Source organism: Taudactylus pleione, unplaced genomic scaffold, assembly GCF_031769625.1.
Source record: "Taudactylus pleione unplaced genomic scaffold, aTauple2 ptg000040l, whole genome shotgun sequence".
In the NCBI taxonomy this organism is placed as follows: Eukaryota; Metazoa; Chordata; class Amphibia; order Anura; family Myobatrachidae; genus Taudactylus; species Taudactylus pleione.
In genome coordinates this window covers 20,551,342-20,574,890 of record NW_028284442.1, presented here as the reverse complement: position 1 = coordinate 20,574,890, position 23,549 = coordinate 20,551,342, and the positions used below count along the sequence as shown (strand labels likewise).

At 44.1% G+C, this 23,549-nt stretch overlaps 1 protein-coding gene across 1 annotated transcript in view; it reads left to right on the top strand.

The window, feature by feature from the left end:
• NTN4 (netrin 4) overlaps positions 1-23,549 on the top strand; it is a 212,618-nt gene that overhangs the window by 18,742 nt on the left and 170,327 nt on the right. The gene's annotated exons all lie outside the window — the stretch shown is intronic.

Below are 23,549 nucleotides of genomic sequence, written 5' to 3'. Positions count from 1 at the left end.
TATGATGGAGGATGTAACTAATTGCTTGTAGTATGAATTCGATTTGTCTCGGTTTCATGTTTTGATCTTGATCCAGATAATATTTTATGCTCTTAATTCCTTGTGCGTGATTTATCACCGTATAAAGTGATGTGACATCACATGTTACCAGCCATCTGTTGTCATTCCAGGTTATTGACTCTAAAACTTGTATGGTTTGGGTGGTGTCCTTGGATGCGATGGTTGTTGAGTGACATTTTTGTAAGAAGAACTCAATATACTGCGATAGGTTGGCTGTGATGAGACTATTTGTCTTCCAGGTGGGTTATTTTTATCCTTATGTATTTTTGGTAACTGAAAGAACACTGGGATGACTGGATACTTGTTGTATATGAATTCAATACCTGATCCCCGTCCCCGTTAATCCTAACCCCTGCACTCAACACTGTTGTAATTGTCTATACTACACATCCCCACACACTCACCCCCATCCCATGTCAGTTTATGTTTAATACGTACTGTTGTTCATGTGGATGTCCTAGATCCACTTACCATCACCTGGTTGTTTCTTAAAATACAAATATAATTGTTTCTACATTTAATTAGATATATATTTTTTTATTGATTTATAAGGATTGGCTTAAATATACAATCATAACGATTCTTATTGTGTTTTTATAGTAACATTCGAATTTAAATTGATAATATAACAAAAAATTTTATTTTGCTGATATTATGAACTAGACAAATAAATTGTTTTAATAAGAAATACAGTTTAATTCAGTTACATCATTACACTAAACAAGGGTTGATGAGACACACAAATTCTATGAATTTGTTCTATACTACATTATAAAAGGTCGAGCGCTAAGGTATTACCATAAATCACAGATCCATAAGCGAATTGAGGGTGGTTACCTCCTATACCTGTAGTTGCCCCCATCACAAGATATTTTTGATTTTGGAGCGCTTGTGCATACAAACACAGAATAAATTAAGTCTCTCTGTAGAGGCTGGCCACACCACCTCTGGAGACTGGCCGCGCCCTTTAAGCTTGGGCCACTAGCACTGCATTCCCTGGTGGGCCCTTCATGCCCCAGTCCGACACTGGGTACAGGGGAAATCCCCGGTGGGCCCTACAGCCTGAGGGCCCCACATTATATCCTAATGTCAGGTTTCAGACTGTGCATTCAAATTATACATGTTACTACAGGGTCAGTTGCCTTTTAGAGCAGAAACATGGATGAACAGACCATGCACTGTAGTATCCATGTTGTCTGCTGGCTAGTCACACCCCTTAAGCATTGGTACCTACCACTGCCTTCCCCTGGTAGGCCCTTTATGCCCCAGTCCGACACTGAGTGCCCCCTGTAGTTGTGCCCCTTATGCAGTGCCCCCTGTAGTTGTGCCCCTTATGCAGTGCCCCCTGTAGTTGTACCCATTATGCAGTGCCCCATGTAGTTGTGCCCCTTAGGCAGTGCCCCCAGTACTTATCTTACACGCTGGGCACCGATCCCGCTGTCACTCCCGCTGACTGCTGGATCAAACTGGCACGCAGGCTCCTCACATCACGGGTGATGTTGGGACGTCACCCACACACTGCATCACTGGGAACGCTGGCCTCTGAAGTGATCAGAGGCTTCCTTAGCGTTCACAATTATAGTGGTGTAGCAACGGCCCCCATGCCCCCAAGCCACTGTGGGGTCTGCGGGGGCTGTTGCGAGCCGCAGCACAACAAAGAAAGAGATGCATGTGGCTCGAGAGCCACGGGTTGGCCACCCCTGGCCTAAATGGACTCCTCATGCTACTCTTCTTACCTTGTAAGGATCACGCTATGCTGTAAATTTCCACTAGATGTCACTGTATTTGTATTTTTATATTTACACAAAGAAAATTATTCTTTAGTAAAAGCTAAGTTAAAAAGTGTTATGTACATCACATGGTACTTACAGTAATTGCTATGTGAACGGTGCCAAGGTACACTCTTCTGCTGGACAGGTGCATCTACTGAAGACACATACAGAATACACTATGATGGCATTTGATAGATAACTACACCGCCAAAATGACATAATCGCTGAACTTTTGTAAAAAATACTTCTGTATATTATACAGGATAAGAAAGGACTGAAAATCAAAATACAGAAAAAAGTAACACCTTATAAGTAATTTATAGAGTAGGGTAAAATGTTTTAGGTTTGCATCTGTGTGCCTACATGACACGCCCAGTGCATTTCAAGGTACATTCACACTATACACTTTGGGAGAAACGTACACAAACTAGAACTGTCCTAAGGTGTGGAGTGTGACTAGGTGAAAATATCTGATGAGGCACCGTGAGCAACAAATGAATTGTTAGAGTGAGTGGACATTGGGACATGCTGACTTTCAACAGCCCTATCCAAGAGAATCTTGGGGTCATCCAGGTAGGAGATGGGGGGGGGGGGGGTGCAGTATTTTCATCATTGTGGTCCTGCACCCCACTGTACAAAGCTGTGGTATCGCAAAGCAGGGGAGCGGGGCCATGAGGACACCTTTCAGTGCAATATGCGACATGGACCACGCACTTCAATCTGGCAGTCTGTGGCATGCAGGATGTTGATCCATTCTCTGGGGAAGCAATAAAATGGGTCCCTTTTAAATATTAGTCAAGAACTCTAAAATATAAAGAAATATTCTTGTATGCATACTGCAGGTCTTACTTCTTTATCTAATTTCAATAATCTCTGTATATTGAAATGTAATTATTTGCAGTGGTGCACACGACTATGCACAGGTGTGCCCACTGCTTACTTTGTAAGGGATGCCATTAGTCCATGTAACACCTACCATTGGCTAATGTAAACTTCTGTGCCACTGCAAGTGCCTCCATCTTGCTCCAAACACTTTGAACGTGTGCAATCTGAAAACTAGAAGCACATGTGCATATCAAGATGCACATCACTAAAATCCTTAATAGGGGTCTAAGCCTTGGAGAGAGATATAAAGTGGATGGAGATAAAGTACCAACCAATCAGCTCATAACTGTCATTTTACAGGCTGGGTTTGAAAAATGACAATTAGGAGGTGATTGGTTGGTACTTTATTTCCATCCACTTTATCTCTCTCCAAGGCTTAGTACATAGACTCCTGTATCTCTCTCCACTTTATCACTCTCCAAGGATTAGTACGTAGACCCCATTATGAGCGGCCATAGAGTTGCTTAGAAGTTTGATGTTGCGTCTGATGTGCAATTTATGCTGCATCTTTGTACACAAGCGTCGGATTAGAGACGCAGCCGGTTGGCGTCTCAGTGTAAATTACAGCAGGTGTGGCATTACCATAAATTCTTAGTACCGTTGTGTAAAAAGGCGCAGCCGCAACGGGATTAGCGTCCACCTCTAAATCAAGCCAGAGTTCCTGGAGTCCTGAAGGAAAGCATGCAGATAGCAGCAACCTCTAGAGCAGTGGTTTTCAATTCCAATTCTCAAGAATTGCCAACAGGACATGTTTTGGGATTTCGTTTAATCGTGCACAGGTGAGTTAATCTTTTTTTTCTGGGTCAGTTATTATTTCGTCTGTAACCATAGACAGAAATCCTGAAGAAATGACGGGTAGAGGGTACTTAAGAGAACGAAAAAAGAGATATAGCAGTGTACATCAAAGATAATAACAATTAGATAACATGTGGCTCACGTGCTGACTAGAGATGTACGAGTTCGGTTTTATTCGGTTCTTATCGCCAAATTACCACAAGTTCGGATTTTTCTTATTAGCTATCCAAAAGATGTGACAGCCGGATAGCCAGTATGATGCTGTTTTTGAGATCCGAACATATCCGAGTAAAACCGAACCGCACATCTTTAATGTTGACAGTATAATAGATATGACAATTGTATTTAATAATAATTTTATTTATTAATTGTTCTTTCTCCAAATAGGACTCAAGGCGCTTAACAGGTAGAAATAACATGATACATGATGCATGCAGAGTTTGAGACAGTCACACAAACATCGCTTACATACACATATCTTACCTTGCTGGTCAGGTAATGGTTGTTCAACTTGTTGCTCGGGACTTGGAAGTGGGAGTGTAGCAGATCCACCCTTCTACATCACCTGATGCCAGCAGGCAAGACGACTGTACAATGGGCCGTTTAGCCCCACCCACACCTCGGAATTTGTCTCCTCCTCCCAACACCCCCAATAATCCCGACTCTGGGAAGGTCCCCATACAGCACACAGCAGCTGGCAGCCTGCGGCAGGAAAAAAAGTCCTGGCACCACTGCCAGCTGAGCCTGTGGGTGGTGAGCCTATTTTCAGGGGGGGTCCAGAGCTGCAGTCCCATAACCTGGCCCTGACAACAACACCCAAGTGAAGCAGGGGCCATCTCCCCATATAGATAGAGAAAAGTGGGAATAAATAATAATTTGACATCTAAGGGTTACTTCTAATCTTATTGCCATTGTAGTATGGGGCACTAGGTTCTGAATGAAAACTTAGAGGAGTATCTGTTATATTGACTAAACGCCTCATATTTTCTGTGCTCTGAGGGCCTGGTTCAGAGCCGCTCGTAAGCGGCCGCTTGTTCGCTCCGAGCGATGTTCGCACATCTGCGCATGCATATGGGTCGTAATGCGCATGCGCCAACCAGTCATTGCGGACGGAAATCGAGCGCTCGCAAAATAGCGAGTGCCTGCTAATTTGAGTGACAGGATGAGGCGTTTGTGGGTGGTAACAGGGGAAGGTGCTTGAAAACGGGGAGTGGTGATCCGAACACAGGCGTGCCAAACGGTCAAAACGGGCGTGTTAAGGGTGTGCATAATTAACAAAGCAGCGTCATCGACCACGTCACTTGGCTGTTTCTTAGCCTGAACTGTTCGCATGATTGCGGTAGGAAAATCCAACCACAAGCACTGCGAGCAGTTCAGACGCCTTTCAATGTACTCGATTAATCAAATAAATAGCGGAGATGACGTAGGATGCGAGCGGCCAGGGGGCGTCTTTACAAAATAGCGAGCGCATGTTTCGTTCGCTCGCTCGCTCAGACATAGAGGCGTCAACAGACCGCAAAGAGCGAGCGCTCAATTTAAATAGCCGGCCCCTTTTTCTGAACGAGCGAGCGCAAATAGTGTCCGGCTCTGAATCAGTTCTTCACTTATATCTAATTGGTAGGGCTTTGCATATCAGAAACATGGGGCTACAATAAGCTTCCCTCCAGCTGTTGCTGAACTACAAATCCCAGCATGCCTTGCAACAGTTTTAGCATGGCCAAATAGCAAAACTGTGACAGGGCATGCTGGGATGTTTAGTTCTACAGCTGGGGGAGGGGGGGGGGGGGCGCTTATTGCCCACCCGTAGGCTACATAGAAGAACGTTTTTTTGCCTTCCCTATATTCTTTTAAAATAAGTTAAGCATAGCATTAGATTCAACCAGGGCAATGCTTCAATTGCCGCTGAGGTAGCTATTTGTACTCGGGCACAATTATGGAAGGGGACCAACTTTATTACATTTAAGAAAAGCCAATAAATACATATGTTTGCTGATATTAGAACTGTACTAGTAGTCAACTCCACTCACTGATGCCCCTTTCTCTGTAACTCATTGTGCATTATAATGGAATAGCAATGGCTGGGCCACATTATTGTTTTTCTGCCAAATGGTCGCCAAGAGCTGCAGGATTTGAAGAGCCTAAAATGATTCTGGTTAGTGGTGAATACTGGAAATTATGAAAGTTTTACTATAGAAAACTTAGGAAACATTGGGGGAGATGTAAAATTATTATCTGGCGTTGCGGGGACTAGTGGTATCAGCACACGTTATGTGTGCTGATATCGCTTCTCCCTCATGTATTAATGTGGAGTTCAGTGGTAAATGACATAGCGTGCCGATGTGCCACCCAAATGACATAACTCGCGGATGTGCCACCCATTCCAACAGCTGCAGCTATTGATTTCGACTAGAGGGCGCTTCTGAGTCCGCCTAACTACGGAGGGTGCGGTTGCTATGGGGCCCGGCAGCTTAAGGGGCCCGCCGGCCCAGCGATCGCACCCCCTGCACCCTCCATTTGCCGGACATCCGCTGAAATTGACGTCACTCCCATAGTTCCGAGCAGCGGCCACCGGGGACGGACGGCAGCAGGCACTGGAGCAGGGTTTAAGGTAAGTATTTTTGTGTGTGTGTATGTGCGGGGGGGGCTTACTACAGGGGCATCATGGGGGGCACTACAACTGGGGCTACTACAGAGGCCCTTACTACTGGGGGCACTTCCAGGGGCATTACTACTGGGGCACTGCAGGGACCATTACTATTGGGGGCACTGCAAGGGCATTACTACTGGGGGCACTGCAGGGAGCATTACTACTGGGGGTACTGCAGGGGGGGCATTACTACTAGAGGAACTACAAGGGCATTACTACTGGGGGCACTGCAAGGAGCATTACTACTGGGGGCACTGCAGGGAGCATTACTATTGGGGCACTACGAGGGCATTACTTTTGGGGGCACTGCAGGGAGCATTACTACTGGGGGCACTACAAGGGCATTACAACTGGGGGCACTGCAGGGGCCCTTACTACTGGGGGCACTGCAGGGGGAATCATCCCTTTAATTCGGGTCATGTGAATATTAATACGGCACTGTGTATGTGTCTGTGAGCTGGGCGGAGGGTTTGGGGGAAAACGGGTGGCATTGTGAAACTTTGCCTAGGGCGCCCTGTAACCTTGCCCCGGCCCTCAGGACAGCACTGTCCCTGGCTGCGGTGGCTGTCGCTCGGAGCTGCACATGAGATCTCACGATGCTTGCGAGATCTCGAGAATGCCCAGTAGAGCCTGATGGAAGATGAGACACAGCACATCAGCACTAGACTGATGTGCTGTGGGCTTTGACAGGGATCGCTTAAGGGGGGAGTTTTCATTCCGGCAGACAAGATGTTTATACATCTAGTTGGTAGTGCTTCATGCTTCACCTCGGTAAAGAGGCGAAGCAGGAAGAGTTATAGAGGCACAACTTGTGCCGCTATAATACATCTACAGCTTTTTAGAATGAGAGTGTGTGAAATGGATGGAAACAAAAGGGGGAGATGCCTTTCAATATAGCTGGTCTGAATTATTGAAGACTTTTTTTTTCTGTAAAAACTATTTACAGTGCTATATGTGTAGGTACCTCTGTTTTTCTTCATGACTACTGCTAACAGCCGCTCTGAAGTGCTAAAGGCACTTGGCAAGTGATACACTTGCCTAATTAAGTTATGCATCCAAGGCTTGTTCTTATTAAACTCTCGCCTCTTCATTTCTTACAGAATAAATGATCTAAAGAGCTGACTTTTGTGGGGAATGAATGGCCTCAGGTGTAATATTACAGATGGCGCTATCTGTTGTGATTTGGAAGCTCTGGTTTTGGCACAACTAAAGTTGAGACTGATTCTCTCTGACAACGCAGAAAGGCAAAATACATTAGCCAGGCAGACATCTGATTAACTACACATCACTGAAAAGTGTCTTGTTAAACTGTAAAAGAAACATTGTGGAATTAAATTATACACAGGCTAATAAATGGACCTTGAACGTGTTTGCAGTTAAATATTAAATTTAGAACTACACATGAATATGCACTCTGACGTTTCCTGCCCTTGCTTTCTCTATAAAATATTAAATCCATTTAATTTATGAGAAGTACAGAAAATCCTACTACAAGTGGGATAATTGAGAAACGTGTCTTGTATCTTTATAGCATATTGAGGCGTAAAACATGATTGGAAAATGAATATATTCATACATGTAAATGTAAGCATGCAATGTTTTAACATTTTTAATTCACCCTAGGCAAGTATCTAGGGCCAGGGACTGGTAGAGGAACACAGGAGAGGGCCAAATGATGTGACACTGCCTTCTGAATGCTGTATCTATTTAATCTGGTTACTATAAACTCTGTGTAGGCCAGTAGTACTGATATAAGACACGGTGAAGATTTAAAGAAGGAACTAAGGGGTAATTTACTAGTAATCGTGTTTGAATGCTAAAGCAAATCGCTGGACATTGGGCCTGATTCAGCAAGGAACACAGTTGCTAATACACATGTAATCAGCCGATTGTTGCGTACTGCGCATGCGTACGCATCGCAGTGCGCCTGAACAAGCTAGCCATTGCAATCGGGGACTGCGATCGCAGCGGCTACGCAGACCCATTGCAGAGTGATTGATAGGAAGTGCCGTTTGTGGGTGGTGACGGGGGGGCGGTGATCAACCAAACGCAGTTGTGCCAGTGCGTTTTGACGCCGTTGCAGGGGCATGCATAAATTATTCACTACAATGCTCTACGCAGCCTGAGGACACATAGCGTGCGTGGAAGTTAGCAGTTTCTGAGTAAGGTCTGGGCTTGTGAAAATGTGTGTGGGGCTGCGATTGGTACTCGATTGTACCAATGTTTTCGCAGTCCTACTAAACATTATGGATGTGTGTAAGGTAAAGTGGGCGTCCTTATGTTGTGCTGAGTTTGCATTGCGATCGCAATGGATTAGCATACTGCATTCGCAGTTGCGTTCCGTAGCGTATCAGGCCCATTGCCAGAACATTTTAGAGTCAAGATCCCTAATTGACTAAGCAGCGTATTTGATTGTCTCTTTAAATTCGATGGTGTTACTCATTTGTTTCTGTCGTGTGCGATTTCATTCAGATTGCCCTGGTTACAATGGACTCTGCTGACAGATAGAAGCATGAATCTGCTGAAAGTTGGCAGTAGAATCAAAGCACTGCACACTGTATGGTATATAGAATACATGTCCCCAACCTGTGACTGTAGCGGAGCTTGTATTAAACTGTGACAGTGGTGTATAATGCAGGATATTGAGTGGCGACCCAAACATAGGCGTGTTGTGACTGGTTTGGGGAGTATCTCAGCCTGCGACTGATATCCCGTAGGCAGTTACAAAGGCTCCGATGTCTCAGTTCTGATGGCCATTCTGATTAACCATAAGGTTATTCAGAAGTTTGCTATCAACTGATCTGCTTCCATTATTGGGAATCCCCATTTTTTGGCAGAAAAGGTCGGGACATGGTGCAGAGACCCTGGGACATTCCCCTTAATGACTACCGTAATTAGGCAAAAAATATTTTTTTTAATTAGCTTATTTGGGTCAATAATGACATGTCATTTTTGGGTTGAAAAAGTAAAAAGTGCAGGAAAATGGGTTCAAATTAATGGGTTAGGTATTTTTGGGGGCTGTATGGATGGGGCAGGTGTTTTAAATATTGCAGGTGCAAGTGACGGGTGTATTTTTAAAAGTGTCCTAAAATGGCTCAAAAATATACTTACCCCCATTTTATGTACCCCTAGTTTAACTAGAGTATTATGGGCAATGACAGATTTATATACTGTTTACCTTTTTTTGGGGTACAGGCTGATTTCCCCATTTCCAGCTGTACTTTTCACCTGTCATCCCTAGTGGCAGCATTCAGGGACTAGCTTTTCTTTTTGAAACGATTTTAAAAAAAGTTATTTGTTTTGAATTTTTACATAAGTTGTGCAAATGTGTTATCGCCGGTTTTGCAATAGGTTTGCACGATAAATGGGAGCGAGCATACATGCAATAAGCGGAAAATTTGTTCGAAAAGTTTTCTCCTGTGAAAATCTATCTTTATCATGGCTAATTGGATATCCCCTCTCCCCCCATTATACTTAAAAGAACAACACAGAGGTGTCAAGATTGAGTATCAGAGGATTCCAAACTTCGATGCATCGTGACCACATAATGTCAGACTGAGGACTTAAAAGATCAACTAAGAGCAATCTAATTCTATACACATTAGAGGTCAAGAATGATTACAAGGAGGAGAGAGAGTCTGTGCCAGCAGGGTCTTGAGTCGGGGAGGTAAGTATGAAATGTCTGGTTTGCATGTACATGTATCTTTTAAGGCTTGAAAAGTGAATAAAGTACCACCGAAGTCAAAATCATCCCTGATAGCCACTAAACCTTTGGAGGGCCAAGCGAGAAAGATGGCATTATCCAGACCAGAAGAAAAGGTTACATTATCCAACAAAATGGTAAACTTAGAACTAGTAGGATTACATTTAAGTTTCTTATTAATGGAGAGCCATGCATAATAAGTGTCCCGTAACAGAGCAGCTCCATAATACCCTACACTTTGACCAGATCTCCCACACCCTGGCATTTTTTTTTTCACATATACATATACATATCTAATTTAAAATATGTGGGGTCTGTTGGATTTATATATATATATATATATATATATATATATATATATTACATACTAACATATTATATGTACACATACACATACATATAAATACAACATACATATGAAAACATAAATGTGCCCTCCAGACCCCACATATTGTAATTTTAAACAACTGACTAGAATTCAACTGATCAACCTCACTCTCTGAAGGCGGAGTTTCGGACAGCCCGGGGTGAAGCTTCACGCAAGCCCGAGGGTAGGTGGGGCTTCAGATGGCAGAGGTGGAATAGGCAAGAATTCTGGTTGCCAGTATAATGGAGAGGCTTCAGAATGCTGTGGTGGTGACAGGGAAAGTTTTTTTTTTTTCTGTCTTTACTGCAGTGAGTCTTGTGGGCCTATTTTCATGGGGAAGCCTGGAGCTGTAGCTCCACCCACCTCATTGTTAATCCGGCCCTGTCTCGAAACATTGGGCCTGATTCAGAGCCGCTCGTAAGCAGCCGCTCGTTCGTTCCGAGCGATGTTTGCACAACTGCGCATGCGTACGGATCGTATTACGCATGCGTGAACCAGTCAGTGCGGCAGAAAATCATTTGTTCGCTAAATAGCGAATGCCTGCTATTTTGAGTGACAGGAGGAGGCGTATGTGGGTGGTAACAGGGGAAGGTGCTTGAAAACGGGGAGTGGAGATCAGAACACAGGCGTGCTTAAAGGTCAAAACTGGCGTTTTAAGGGTGTGCATAATTAATACAGCAGCGTCATTGACCACGTCACTGGGTTATTTTATAGTCAGAACTGCTCGCAAGATTGCGGTAGGAAAAACCAACCACAAGAATAGCGAGCAGTTCACACGCTGGTCGATGTACTCAATTAATCTAATAAATAGCGGACATGACGTAGGATGCGAGCGGCCAGGGGGCGTAGTTTTCCAAAAAACGACCGCAAGTTTTTTACGCTCGTTCAGACCTAGAGGCGTGAACAGACCGCAAAGAGCGAACGGTTCATTTGAATAGCCACCCCTTTTTTCTGAACGAGCCAGCGCAAATAGCGTCCGGCTCTGAATCAGGCCCATAATGTTAGTCATAACATGGGGAGGGAGTGAAGATTGTGGGGTATCTAGGAGGGCATTGGGAGAAATGGAGCAAATAAACTCCAACTCAAGGGAGAAATTAGTATAAGAGCTCCTCCCATACAACCAATCAATATATCGTAGAAACACAGCATTAGTGGAAGCAAAATAATTAAGCAATCCCAGACCACTATTTCTATGATGTTGCTCGAGTTTGGCAAGGGCAATCCTAGGCTTCTCATTACACCATAAGAGCAAGGGCAATCCTAAGATATTCCTACATATCTACATTTTTAAAAGTTGACCAAGTGTGTGGGAAAACACCATTGTTAATTTGGGCCCTTATCTACAGTGCTAGAAAGGGTAAACCTCATCAAGGCATGGTCTGATACACAAATAGGTTATATTTCATTTTCAGATACTCAAGACAGTTGATGTGTAGAGAATAATAGATAATCTATTATACAGCTATGGCCAAAAGTTTTGAGAATGACACAAGTATTGGTTTTCACAAAGTTTGCTGTTTCAGTGTTTTTAGACGTTTTTGTCATATGTTACTAGGGAATACTGAAGTAATTACAAGCATTTCATAAGTGTCAAAGGCTTTTATTTACATTAAGTTTATGCAAAGAGTCAGTATTTGCAGTGTTGACCCTTCTTTTTTAAGACCTCTGCAGTTCGCCCTGGCATGCTGTCAATCAAATTCTGGGCCATATACTGACTGATGGCCGCCCATTCTTACCTAATCAATGCTTGGAATTTGTCAGAATTTGTGGGGTTTTATTTGTCCACTTGCCTCTTGAGGATTGACCACAAGTTCTCAATGGGATTAAGGTCTGGGGAGTTTCCTGGCCATGGACCCAAAATGTAGATGTTTTGTTCCCAGAGCCACTTAGTTATCACTTTTGCCTTATGGCAAGGTGCTCCTTCATGCTGGAAAAGGCATTGTTCATCACCAAACTGTTCTTGGATGGATGGGAGAAGTTGCTCTTGGAGGATGTTTTGGTACCATTCTTTATTCATGGCTGTGTTCTTAGGCAACATTGTGAGTGGGCCCACTCCCTTGTCTGCAAAGAAACTCCACACATGAATGGTCAGGATGCTTTACTGTTGGCATGCAATCGCAGTGGCTAATATATGCACGCCTATGTAATGGTGTTTAAACGGACAGGCACGCCTGCGTTTTTGTGACCACTCCCCATTACCACCCCCAAACGCTGGCAGTCTGTCGCTCGCCTAGCAATGGATCCTCTTTGCGTGTGTGATCGCAATGCAATCGCAGTGCATGCACAGTGCGGTGCATACGCACGCTCAATGGCAAACAATCGCTCAATCTGCTTGAAAATTGCATTAGCATCCATCTCTGAATCAGGCCCTAAGTGGTCTACATATCATAGTAAACGAACTCAACTCGCGTCATAGGGAGAGGGCCACGCCCCATGTTGATCTGGTCACACTGATCCTTCAATTCTTCTCTGACTGTATTAATTGCATTTCAATACCACAGTGGACCTGGTGGTGAAATGTAATTTTGGAGTTCAAGGTGAGTGTCTTGTACTAAAGCTAAAGCAGTTTTCAGTTTACTTAAGTATGTAAAAATTTGTCTAAAGCTGGGTACACTCTAAACGATGTGTGTACCCAGCTATCCGATGGGTGACACTCCCACTGACGGTTGGCCCTACGTGCAGCTCAAACTGAAGCTGTGACTGACGACCCTATGCAGCGGGATACGGCAGAGACAAATATATCAGTCGGTCGGGCACTGGATCTTCTAATGTGTACCGGCTTCCCGATATGTTGGCCTCTGCCATATCCCCGGTGCATGGGGTCGTCAGTCGTATCGTCAGGTTGAACTGCATGTAGGGCCGACCTGACAATGCGGCTGATGACCTCATGGGAGCGCGCAACAGCCAACATAGTGGGTACACACACATGATTGTTCCTCTGATCTGTCGGAATTGGGCAAATTGTTCAAAATAGTGTTCCCAGCTTTAGTCTTATGGGAGGAATGATGCCTCAGATTTTCCAAGAGCAGACTTTTAGGGAAGCCATAATAGCATTAGAGGGGAGAGGACAGCCCAAGGTATAACATGTAGATCATAAACATAATATATAAACAGAATAAATGGAGAAAGACAGAAAGGGGGAGAGGATGACCCAAAAGACAAAGGGCCTGATTCAGAGTTGTATGCAATTACATTCGCAGCTGTGATTTCTCTAGTAGCCTATGGCCCTGATTCAGAGATTTACGCTAACCTGATGGTAAGAGCACACCTCTGATTGACAGGAGAGATGAGGCCAGGGTCTACGACGAATAAATAAAGTCACAGTACTTACCCCAGTCCACAGAAAGGTACTTTGATGTTGATGGGACAGAAAGATAATGTAATTGAGTATTGGAAGATGAAGCACCTGGAGTCAGGTAGTGGATCCACGTTCTTTCCTCAAGAATGCATTTGCATCCGCCGATGTAGTGAAGTTGAGAGAGGAGAAGCCATATAAAAAAAAAATGCCTAGACAGAAAAAGTAGGGCAAATTTGTGGGTTTCATTAATTAAGCAGGAAAATATTGGGAGAATTCTTTGCGGGCCCTAGTCACTTCAACTGCATAATCCTGAAATAATGAGTAGGAGTAGTTTAGTTCCTTACCAAGTCAGCTCATGTTCTGCCTGGAAGTGCTCCAAATAGCTTCCTTATGTGCGAAATTGAGACATCTTAAAATCACCACATGGGGTCAGCTTCCTTGATTATCCCGAACTGTCCAGTGCTTTGGGTGAGCTCTATCACTACCTGTACAAATGTTGCTGATGTCTAACAACTCAGACAACGTAGATTTCAGGAACTGATACAGGGCAGGACCTTTCACAGATTCGGGCAGACCAAACACATGTACATGACTGACATGTTCTCGAGGTCATCAAGTTTATTTCTATCTGCCTCCTATCTTCTCTTATTGCATGAAGAAGTCCTGGCACAACCACCCAGATTCAATCACGCCTTCCTAGGCTCCACTTCAGGCTCCCACGCCTGTTCCAACCAACTCCAACCCTCAGGCGTTACAGACATATTGCACCCCATTGCTTTGTAAGATGTAAGTAGGTCATTCACTGTTTCAGAATAGTTTTTGGCCTTGTGATTCCTCAAAAAGTTTGTGCACATCCTTATGAAACTCTGCCATGCAGCTTTCTCAACTTCATTCAACTCTCCTTCAAATCTCTCATCTCTTAGTAATTCTCTCATCTGAGGCCTACAAAAATACCTTATATAATCTTGGCATCACTGAAGTGGGGAAACTTATTTCTCAAGCATGTGATTTTCAGTTTGCATTTTATCCATCACTAAAATTGTATTGTTTATTTAGAATCGGCATAAAAAAAGTATACTTAGAACACCCATGGGAAAATAAAAATTTCATGACCAGTTTTATAATCCCATGATCTGAATAACTGGAGGTTTTGAATTCCAGTGATTTAATATTGAAATGATTTTTAAGAGATGAAGAAGACACATTTATGCAGCTATTTTTATTAGTGCAAAATATTTGGGTTTTAGGTGTATTGCAAAATTGGAGAGTTCAGATTGGAGTGTAGGGTTAATGGTAGTCTTTTGAGCCTTCGTAGCACACATTATATAAAAAAAGGCATTATTAAACACATTTTGATATTGCGTAGTAAAGACAGTTATGATGTCCCCTCCAGGGCATAGAGAGGGTGGAGCTTGTGACCCAGGCGTCTGCTCCGGCCAGTCCGCCACAGTCACCCACCAGCACTGCTTGTGTGTGCAGTGTACTGGCGGTCAACAGCTGCCAGGCACTAGGACCCCGCCTTCTGTGCATGTGCGGCTCACCCACCACCGCGTCTCTCTCCACGTCGCACTGCTGAAAGGTAGAGGAGCAGAAAGAGGAGCATGCAGGCTGATAAGAAGTTGGTAAGTCGGAGGTGGCTGGGGAAGGGGTTGGCTCTTGCGATGACACTGGAGGATGGAGTGATGGGGCTGGAGTGACAGGCGGCTAGTGTGACCGGGAACTGAAGAGAAAGGGGGCTGGTGGGACAGGGGTAGGATGATGGAGAGACACAGGGCATGAGGCTGTAGGTGACATGAGGCAGAAGGTGACACAGGGAGCACAAGTCTGGTTGAATCTTTGTTGTATCATGATGACTTTGGTTATATTCCTACATAAACAGGCATCTACCGGACCATGTGATCTCCTACATGAATAGTGGATACCGACTGAAGACACTGGGCTTCATTCACTAGCATACGCAACTGCGATTACACATGCAAACAGGCAATTGTTGCGTTATGCGCTTGCAGTGCGCGTGCGTGAACTAGCTATTGCAATCGGGACCACGATCGCAGAGGCTACGAAGACCCCTCGCAGATTGATTGAGAGAAAGCACCTTTTGAGGGTGGTGATGGGGGGTGGTCAGCGTGCCAGTGCGTTCGCACGCCATTGCAGAGTCATGCATAAATTATCCACTGCGATGCCATACGCAGTGTGAGGTCTGGTAGCGTGCGCGGTTGTTAGCAATTTCAGTGTAAGGTCAGCTTGTGAAAGTCTGCGTGAGGCTGCGATGGTACTCGATTGTACCAATGGTTTCACTATTCTGCTAAACATTACGGATGTGTGTAAGGTAAAGTGGGCGTCCTTATGTTGTGCTGACTTTGCATTGCGATCGCAATGGATTAGCGTACTATCGCAGGTGAACTGTGTGCTTAAGCAATATTGCGTTCCATAGTGAATCAGGCCCACTGTCTGCCCATGGAGGATCAATTTCTTTAGAGGTTCTCTATTGCAGAGAAAACACCATATACTTAAGGTGTATTTTTATTGAATACACACAATACTGTGCATTTTATTAGTGGAATTACTTTAGTGAATTGGCCTATATCTAGCCCTCATACCCCAGTTCGATACTGCCCCTGTTTACTTTTATATCCCTTTCATTTAATCTCATATGCTGGACACGCCTCCTCTCTGGCACACTTGGGTGTGGGTGCCATAGCACGTACGTGCTCTGGGCGTCCTGGCCCCATGCTATACCTATGGTCCCCTCTAGTCTCCTTTTTATGTAAATTAGGCAAATAAGAAATATTTTAGGAGAACGATTCCTTGACATAAAGAAAACGGAATGGGTATGAAGTCCCGCCGTCTGAATAGCCGCTGGTTCATATCCTGGAGCCGGCAGTCCGAAGGGAGAAGATCCCTAAGATCCCTATCCCTACCCCTCTCCTCCCCTTAACCCTAACCCTCCCTTAGTGGTACCTAACCCTAACTTTCCCCCCTAGTGCATAACCCTAACCCCCCCTTACCGCACCCTAAACCTAACCCTCCCAGGGGGGTGCCTAACCCTAACCTTCCCCCGGGGGTGCCTAACCCTAACTTCCCCCCAAAAAACAACCCCACTACGCTCCCTAAACTTAACCCTCCCCCCCCTCTGGCGTCGGGGTTAAGATAGGTGTCGGTATTTCGGCAATTATCTTAAATCCCATATCAGGATTCCAATGTCGGTATTAAGACCGGCGGTCTCATAACTACATCCCAAAGAAAACATAGAAAGAATTCTCTTAAGTTTGTTGCCATGAAACCCGTTATAGGCCTGCTGTTTCCACGTATCATATGAACCCATCCACTTGATTTCACTCATTTTAAGAATGTGGCAAAAGTTAGGACAACAAAACTACATATAACACATTTCATGCAACTATGGCCCGTATTCAATTACAGGCAAAAGTCGGCAAAGATTCGCATGTCCGACTTTCCGCCGCATTCGCCTGTTTCAGAGGCGAAATCTTTCCGTGCGCGTCACCGCTTTTCGCCTAATTCAATTCCAAAACTGGCGAAAGCGCCGAATGCAGAACAGGCGGAAAGTACTGATAACATTGGGGGAATCAGTCTGTACCCCAAAATAAGATGCACTGACACTGGAAATCAGTACAGATGTGTACTATTAGCCATAATAAAGGTACTTTGTGTCATTAATTTGTGTAAAAGCTTTCTATCTGCTTATTTGTAAAAGTGCTGAAAAATTATAGAAAACAGTAATTGTTTTGTGAAAATAAATACTCCTGTCAAATTTGGGGTACTTGAAAATGGGTGCTAGCATATTTTTGTGTCTCTAAAGTGAACTTTTAAAAACATGAAAAACCACCCTCATACATGCACCTACAATCCCCAAAACACTTGGCCCCTCCTTACAGCACCCCACGAACCCTATTTTGCTAGTTTTAATACTTGTCCCCCCACTTTTTCGCCCCAAAAATTACATGTCTTTTTTTTGGGGGGTGTTCTGAGGTTTTTGTTTTTTTTGGGCTGATTTGTCCTTTGGGGGGCTGTCCCAAGGGTTCTGAGTTGTTTCCCCACGTTTGCAGCCCAAAATAAAGATTTTGCACTTTTTTTTCACCTCCTATTCAATGGAGATACTTTTTCTCCTATTAAAATGCATTAAGTTTCCGCTTAGGCGAAATCGTCCTGGAATTGAATATGGAGATACTTTGAAAACAGACGAAAAGTCCAAATTGGAGAAAACTTTTCTCCAAATGGCACTTTTCACGTCTAATTGAATCCAGTCCTATATGTGTCTTTTCAGGTTTGTGTTGCATGACAGATGGCAGTAACAGGCAGCAAATTGTAACTTTATGTGAAATTATTTAATTTGCTGTATGCAACAGGTGTGAAATGACAAAGTTGCATCAGGGGTACTTTATAAATGAAGTGGGCCTGTGTGCAAGGACAGTGCTTGTCTCCCACTCACATGGCGGAGAAATTTATGTCACATATGTTCCTCCAATATTCTCCTCATGATATGTGTGCTCCAACCCCCTTCCTTAAAGAATCACATAGGTTTCTACAAGATTAAGTGTTTGATTGGGTGTGGTATAAAAGATCAACAATATAAAGGTCCACAGGCAAAATGTCGACAGGTAAAAAAAGTTTAATGGTTAAAAGGTTGACAGGTTCAAATGGTAGACACAAAAATGGATGACATGTTTTTTTTTGTAATTTAGCCCTAACCCTCCCCTAGTACCTAACCCTTCCCCTGGTGCCTAACCCTAACCCTCCCCCTAGTGCATAATCCAAAGCATCCCTTCTGGCAGCCTAACCCTCCCCCAGGGGTGTAACCCCTAACCCTAAAAATGTAGAAAAACCATAAAAGAGCATGTGTCGACCATATATGTCTTTGGGAACCCAACCCAACATCTGCCTCCTGGAACCGGTACCTTAGCAACCTCAGGGCTTTATTTTGATGGCGGCTTGGCCATCCTGGCCTGTCAGCTTTGCAAGCTGTATCTGCACCACAGGAAAGCTGCCAAGGCCAATTTCACCTTCTTGCTCCCTCTTGGTCTGCTTCTTTCTTACCTCTTATTAGACTGGTATTGACTGTGGGTCCTCGTGTCCTTTTCATTTTCCCCAAAGCCTCAATTTATGGAAACCTCCTTCCTTGGAGCAAGCTTACGCCGGGTCTTTCCAGTCTATCAACCCATGACTAGCCCTGACTGGTTCAGGGAAGCTAAAAACAAGCTTGAAGATTCCTTTCCGTCGCTCATGCCCTCAGTTATTGCTTGCAAAGCTCCCACTGTCAAACCCTTTAAAGCAGCTAGTGTCCTCTCTGCAATGTCCTGAGCAATGGGAGCAGAAAGTTTTATCAATATATCGACCTTTCTAGCTACAGTATATTATTTTGAAATAGTGTATTTTAGAAATAAAAATAGGATTTCACTCTGCGCTGGTGGTTCAGTGGGCTTTTGGTGAGTTGACAGTGAGCGCTTTGCCAGAAATAACTGAGGGCATGAGTAAAGGAACGGAATCTTCAAGTTTGTCTGAAGCTTCCAGGAACCAGTCAAGGTATCTTAAAAACATTTTTACACCCTGGTTCTGGTGCTGCTGCAGACATCTTGACCATGTGGAGAAGGAGGAGTACCTGGCCACAAACAGGCAAAGGAAAGCCAGCTTAAGGCTATGGGCCTGATTCAGAGATGTCCGCAAACCAGTTTATTTGCCTAAGTAACCAATGGTGTGTCGAAGCTGGATTAGTGGCTGAGACAGAATCAACGTAGAAATTAGCATGCACAATGCCATCTTGCGAATGACAGCTAGACTCCATTTTAGAAAAAAGAATCTGCAAGACGCCATTTTGCGACCAGCGCCATTTTAAGTTACAACTCACGAGCTAAGTACAGATGGCAATGTTTTTGATAATCTACCAAGGGCAACTGGAAGAACAGCCTCCTGAGAAAAAGTAAATAGAATAGACAATGCACCAGAATACTGTGAGTGTTTTACATATAAATTGGGAATCCCTGTATGTAGACAAGTATAGTTGTGGCAATTGTAATATAACCCAGGCATTGATCTACACAATTGAATTTGTCTGAATCCTAAACAGGTTTTAGTCCCACACCCAGACAGGATGGCCCCGGCTTCACAGCTGGGGGTAACACATTTGCATTACAGTTTGAAACTGTAAATAAGGAATGAGATATGTGTGTGTGTGTGTGTGTATGTATGTGTATATATATGTGCATATATATACACATACATACACACACACACACACACACACATATAAACAGGTTTTAGTCCCACACCCAGACAGGATGGCCCCGGTATATATACACATACATACACACACACACACACACACACACACACACACACACACATATAAACAGGTTTTAGTCCCACACCCAGACAGGATGGCCCCGGCTTCACAGCTGGGGGTAACACATTTGCATTACAGTTTGAAACTGTAAATAAGGAATGAGATATGTGTGTGTGTGTGTGTGTGTGTATGTATGTGTATATATATGTGCATATATATATATATATCTATGTATACACATATATATATATGTTTATGGAATCTCATGCATGAACACCGCACATTACGTACAGTTGAGCTGCTAACATGACGCTCAGTAGCGAATGCACAATATCCTGCATGCGAAGGCTGTTTATTAGCTGCATGCGTGCACATCTGCCTCAAATCAGATAAACCTAACTAGCGTCTTTTTCCCATATTCCTAATACTTACATAATGCACACTTACACAAAAGGTTCCATAGTTATAAAGTAAAAGATTCAAGTTTTATTCATTTATTACAAATGCTGTGAAATAAAGGCTATTTTGGTATCTAAGGTTTAATACATGATAAGTAAGCCGTGTTTGACATTATACTGATCCGCACTTTGGGCCTGATTCAGAGCCGGACGCTATTTGCGCTCGCTCGTTCAGAAAAAGGGGCTGGCTACTTAAATGAACCGTTCGATCTTTACGGTCTGTTCACGCCTCTATGTCTGAACGAGCGAACAAAACATGCGAACGTAATTTTGAAAAAAACGCCCCCTGGCCGCTCGCATCATACGTCATGTCCGCTATTTATTAGATTAATCGAGTACATCGAAAGGCGTCTGAACTGCTCGCTATTCTTGTGGTTGGTTTTTCCTACCACAATCATGCGAGCAGTTCTGACTATAAAACAACCAAGTGACGTGGTCAATGACGCTGCTTTGTTAATTATGCACACCCTTAAAACGCCCGTTTTGACCTTTAAGCACGCCTGCGTTCGGATCTCCACTCCCCGTTTTCAAGCACCTTCCCCTGTTACCACCCCCAAACGCCTCATTCTGTCACTCAAAATAGCAAGCATTCGCTATTTAGCGAGCACACGATTTTCAGCCGCACTGACTGGTTCGCGCATGCGTATTAAAATCCGTACGCATGCGCAGTTGTGCGAACATCGGTAGGAACGAACGAGCGGCCGCTTACGAGCGGCTCTGAATCAGGCCCTTTATCCACAGCTTCCCGGTATCAACGGTGTGCAGATCGGAACATGCGGTCGCAATTTATGGACCGTAAAGACATAAAGAACCAAAATTTATTTTTGTGCATGCAGGGGAAATAGAGTAGGCAACAAGCTGTTAGAGGCTGTTCTGTGTCCATTTGAACCAACCTGTTAAATGCTCTGTAACAGATGCGTCCCCCTTGGGAACCAATGGCATCAGCAACAAGCCTTTCTATTGTGTTGTCTATTTCTGGGGGGGTATAAATATGTGTGCTCTGACCCTGGGTTTCAAGTCTTCTTGCTGATTGCTGATTGACGGAGGTTATCTTGCTGATGCCGGGATCTGGTCCAGAGCGCCTGCGTATGTATAACTGTACTTGGGTCTGTATAATTTCTTTGCGCTAAATTGTACTTAGATCATAGCGTGTAACTGACTGTACTTTTACTTGAATAATACTTTGTGCTTTGGAACCACAGGTTCAAGGTCTGGAGTCTTTATTTAATGTATGACTGCGTACGCAAATTGCGTCAACCTTAGAGGTTTATAGGCAGGATATTAGAAGGTATAGGCAGGAGTGTATAGAGGTTATAATACAGAATCCTTAGGTTTGAGACCTGTGCATGTGCAGATGTCGCACTGCGCATTTGCAGATCTCGTTCTGCGAAATCTCTTCCAGTGCCCTGGACGCCGCACCCTGTCACTCAGTTGGAGTCGGCGACAGGCAGCTTTACGGAAAACGGGAGCATGCCATCCCCATTTTCTGGGTGTGCTGAAGCCAGTGGCTACATTCCTGGATGCAGCTTCACTGGCTTCAGCAGCGAGAATGACTGATGACCGATGTTTACGCAGATGATCTGATGCTGTGTCTTTGGATGCAGCAACAGATCAGAGAAGCTGGCAGGAAGCGTCTATTTACACAAGACGCCTCCTGCGGCATTAAGATATTATCACTCATTTGCTGCGTACAAAGACGCAGCGGCTGTGTGGTTAGCATACATCTCTGAATCAGGTCCTATATACTCACTGGTGTGTATATTATAACACATGTTAAAGTGCAAGTAAAAACATTGCTTTTAATGCATTAAATGTCTGTGACAAAACGGAAATCCTTAACTGCAACTTATTTTATCTACAATGACTTTCCATTGAGCTTAATACATTGACTGCAATGACACACATCTGACTCATTGGAATAGAATTATAAGTTCCCAGAATTTTTTTTTTAAATAGAAAAAAAAAATACTTTCAGCTTTCTGTTGGTCCTTCTGTTCACACTCATCATTCTCAGCAGTCATTTTAATATGGTGTCCGATAATAACTCTGGTGGTTTTAGGAGCTGGCAAGCAAGGCTATCGCCTGACGTGCAACGGCCTGAGGGCATGGCTGCAGTCACCCAGCTGGCGCTGCTTAATCTGACGGCGCCCACCGCTATATTACAAACTGTGGCGGCCGCAGCACCATATTTACAAAGAGCGCTGCTGTTCCCTCACACTGGGAGTCACAGTCTCCCAGAATACCGGTGATGGGCATGACATCATGCCACGTGATGTCGTCATCCATGTCATTCTGGGAGTGGCCACGCGAAAGAGAAGACGGAGGAGCAGGAGCAAGGGGGTGGGACCAGTCTGCCTTCACAAGGTAATGGTGCATACACACGGTCAGATTTCCTGTCAGATTTGAACGAAACGATTTTAAAAATCGTTCAATCGTTCATATCTGACAGAGTATCTGACATGTGAGCCTGTAACAATGATCGATGCGCGTTCCTGATTGTCAGCTAACGATATCTAACATCTGATGTGTTTGCAGTCAGATTTGGTCGATTTCATTCATTTTAATAATGTCTGAAATCGTTCAATCGTTCAAATCGTTTGTGAAATCGGTTAAATCGTTGGTGAAAATCTTTAAGTTGTTCATCGATCATCGTTCATCTGACAGGTCTGACCGTGTGTATGCACCATAAGAATTAGGCAAATGGCGCCCCCCCTGTACAGTGCGTGGCCCCGCAATTACTATTTTATTTTTATTTTTTGGTGGCCATGGCTATGCCACGCCCCCTGAGCTCAGGGTGCTAGAGGAATCTCTTGCCCAGAGCTACGCAAAGTCTAGAACCGACCCTATTACTCATGCTATGATGATAAATTTGATGTGAAGGCGTACACATATAAAGATGTGTACACATATGTGCACGAATATGCTCTTTTCATGAGCACTTTTTTCCTCATCATTTAAAAAACACCTTGTAAAAAGCCTTTTTACTCTGGCCATGTTATACCCCTTTTACACCAACTGAATAACCCGGGTTATTGCCGGGTCGATGCTCTGTGTGAACGGCTCCCAGAAAAAATTCCCGGGTTGATTTACCCTTGAATCTTACTCGGGTTGAGAGCAGGGTTGAACACTGGTTGTTCCCGGGTCATGAGGCAGTGTGAACAGGTGCTACCCTGCTTATTTGACCCGGCTAGCTCTGAAAGCTGCTGATTGGAGCTTCTGGGGCACAGGCAGGTGATGTAATTTGTCAGTGCCCTGCAGAGAGAGAC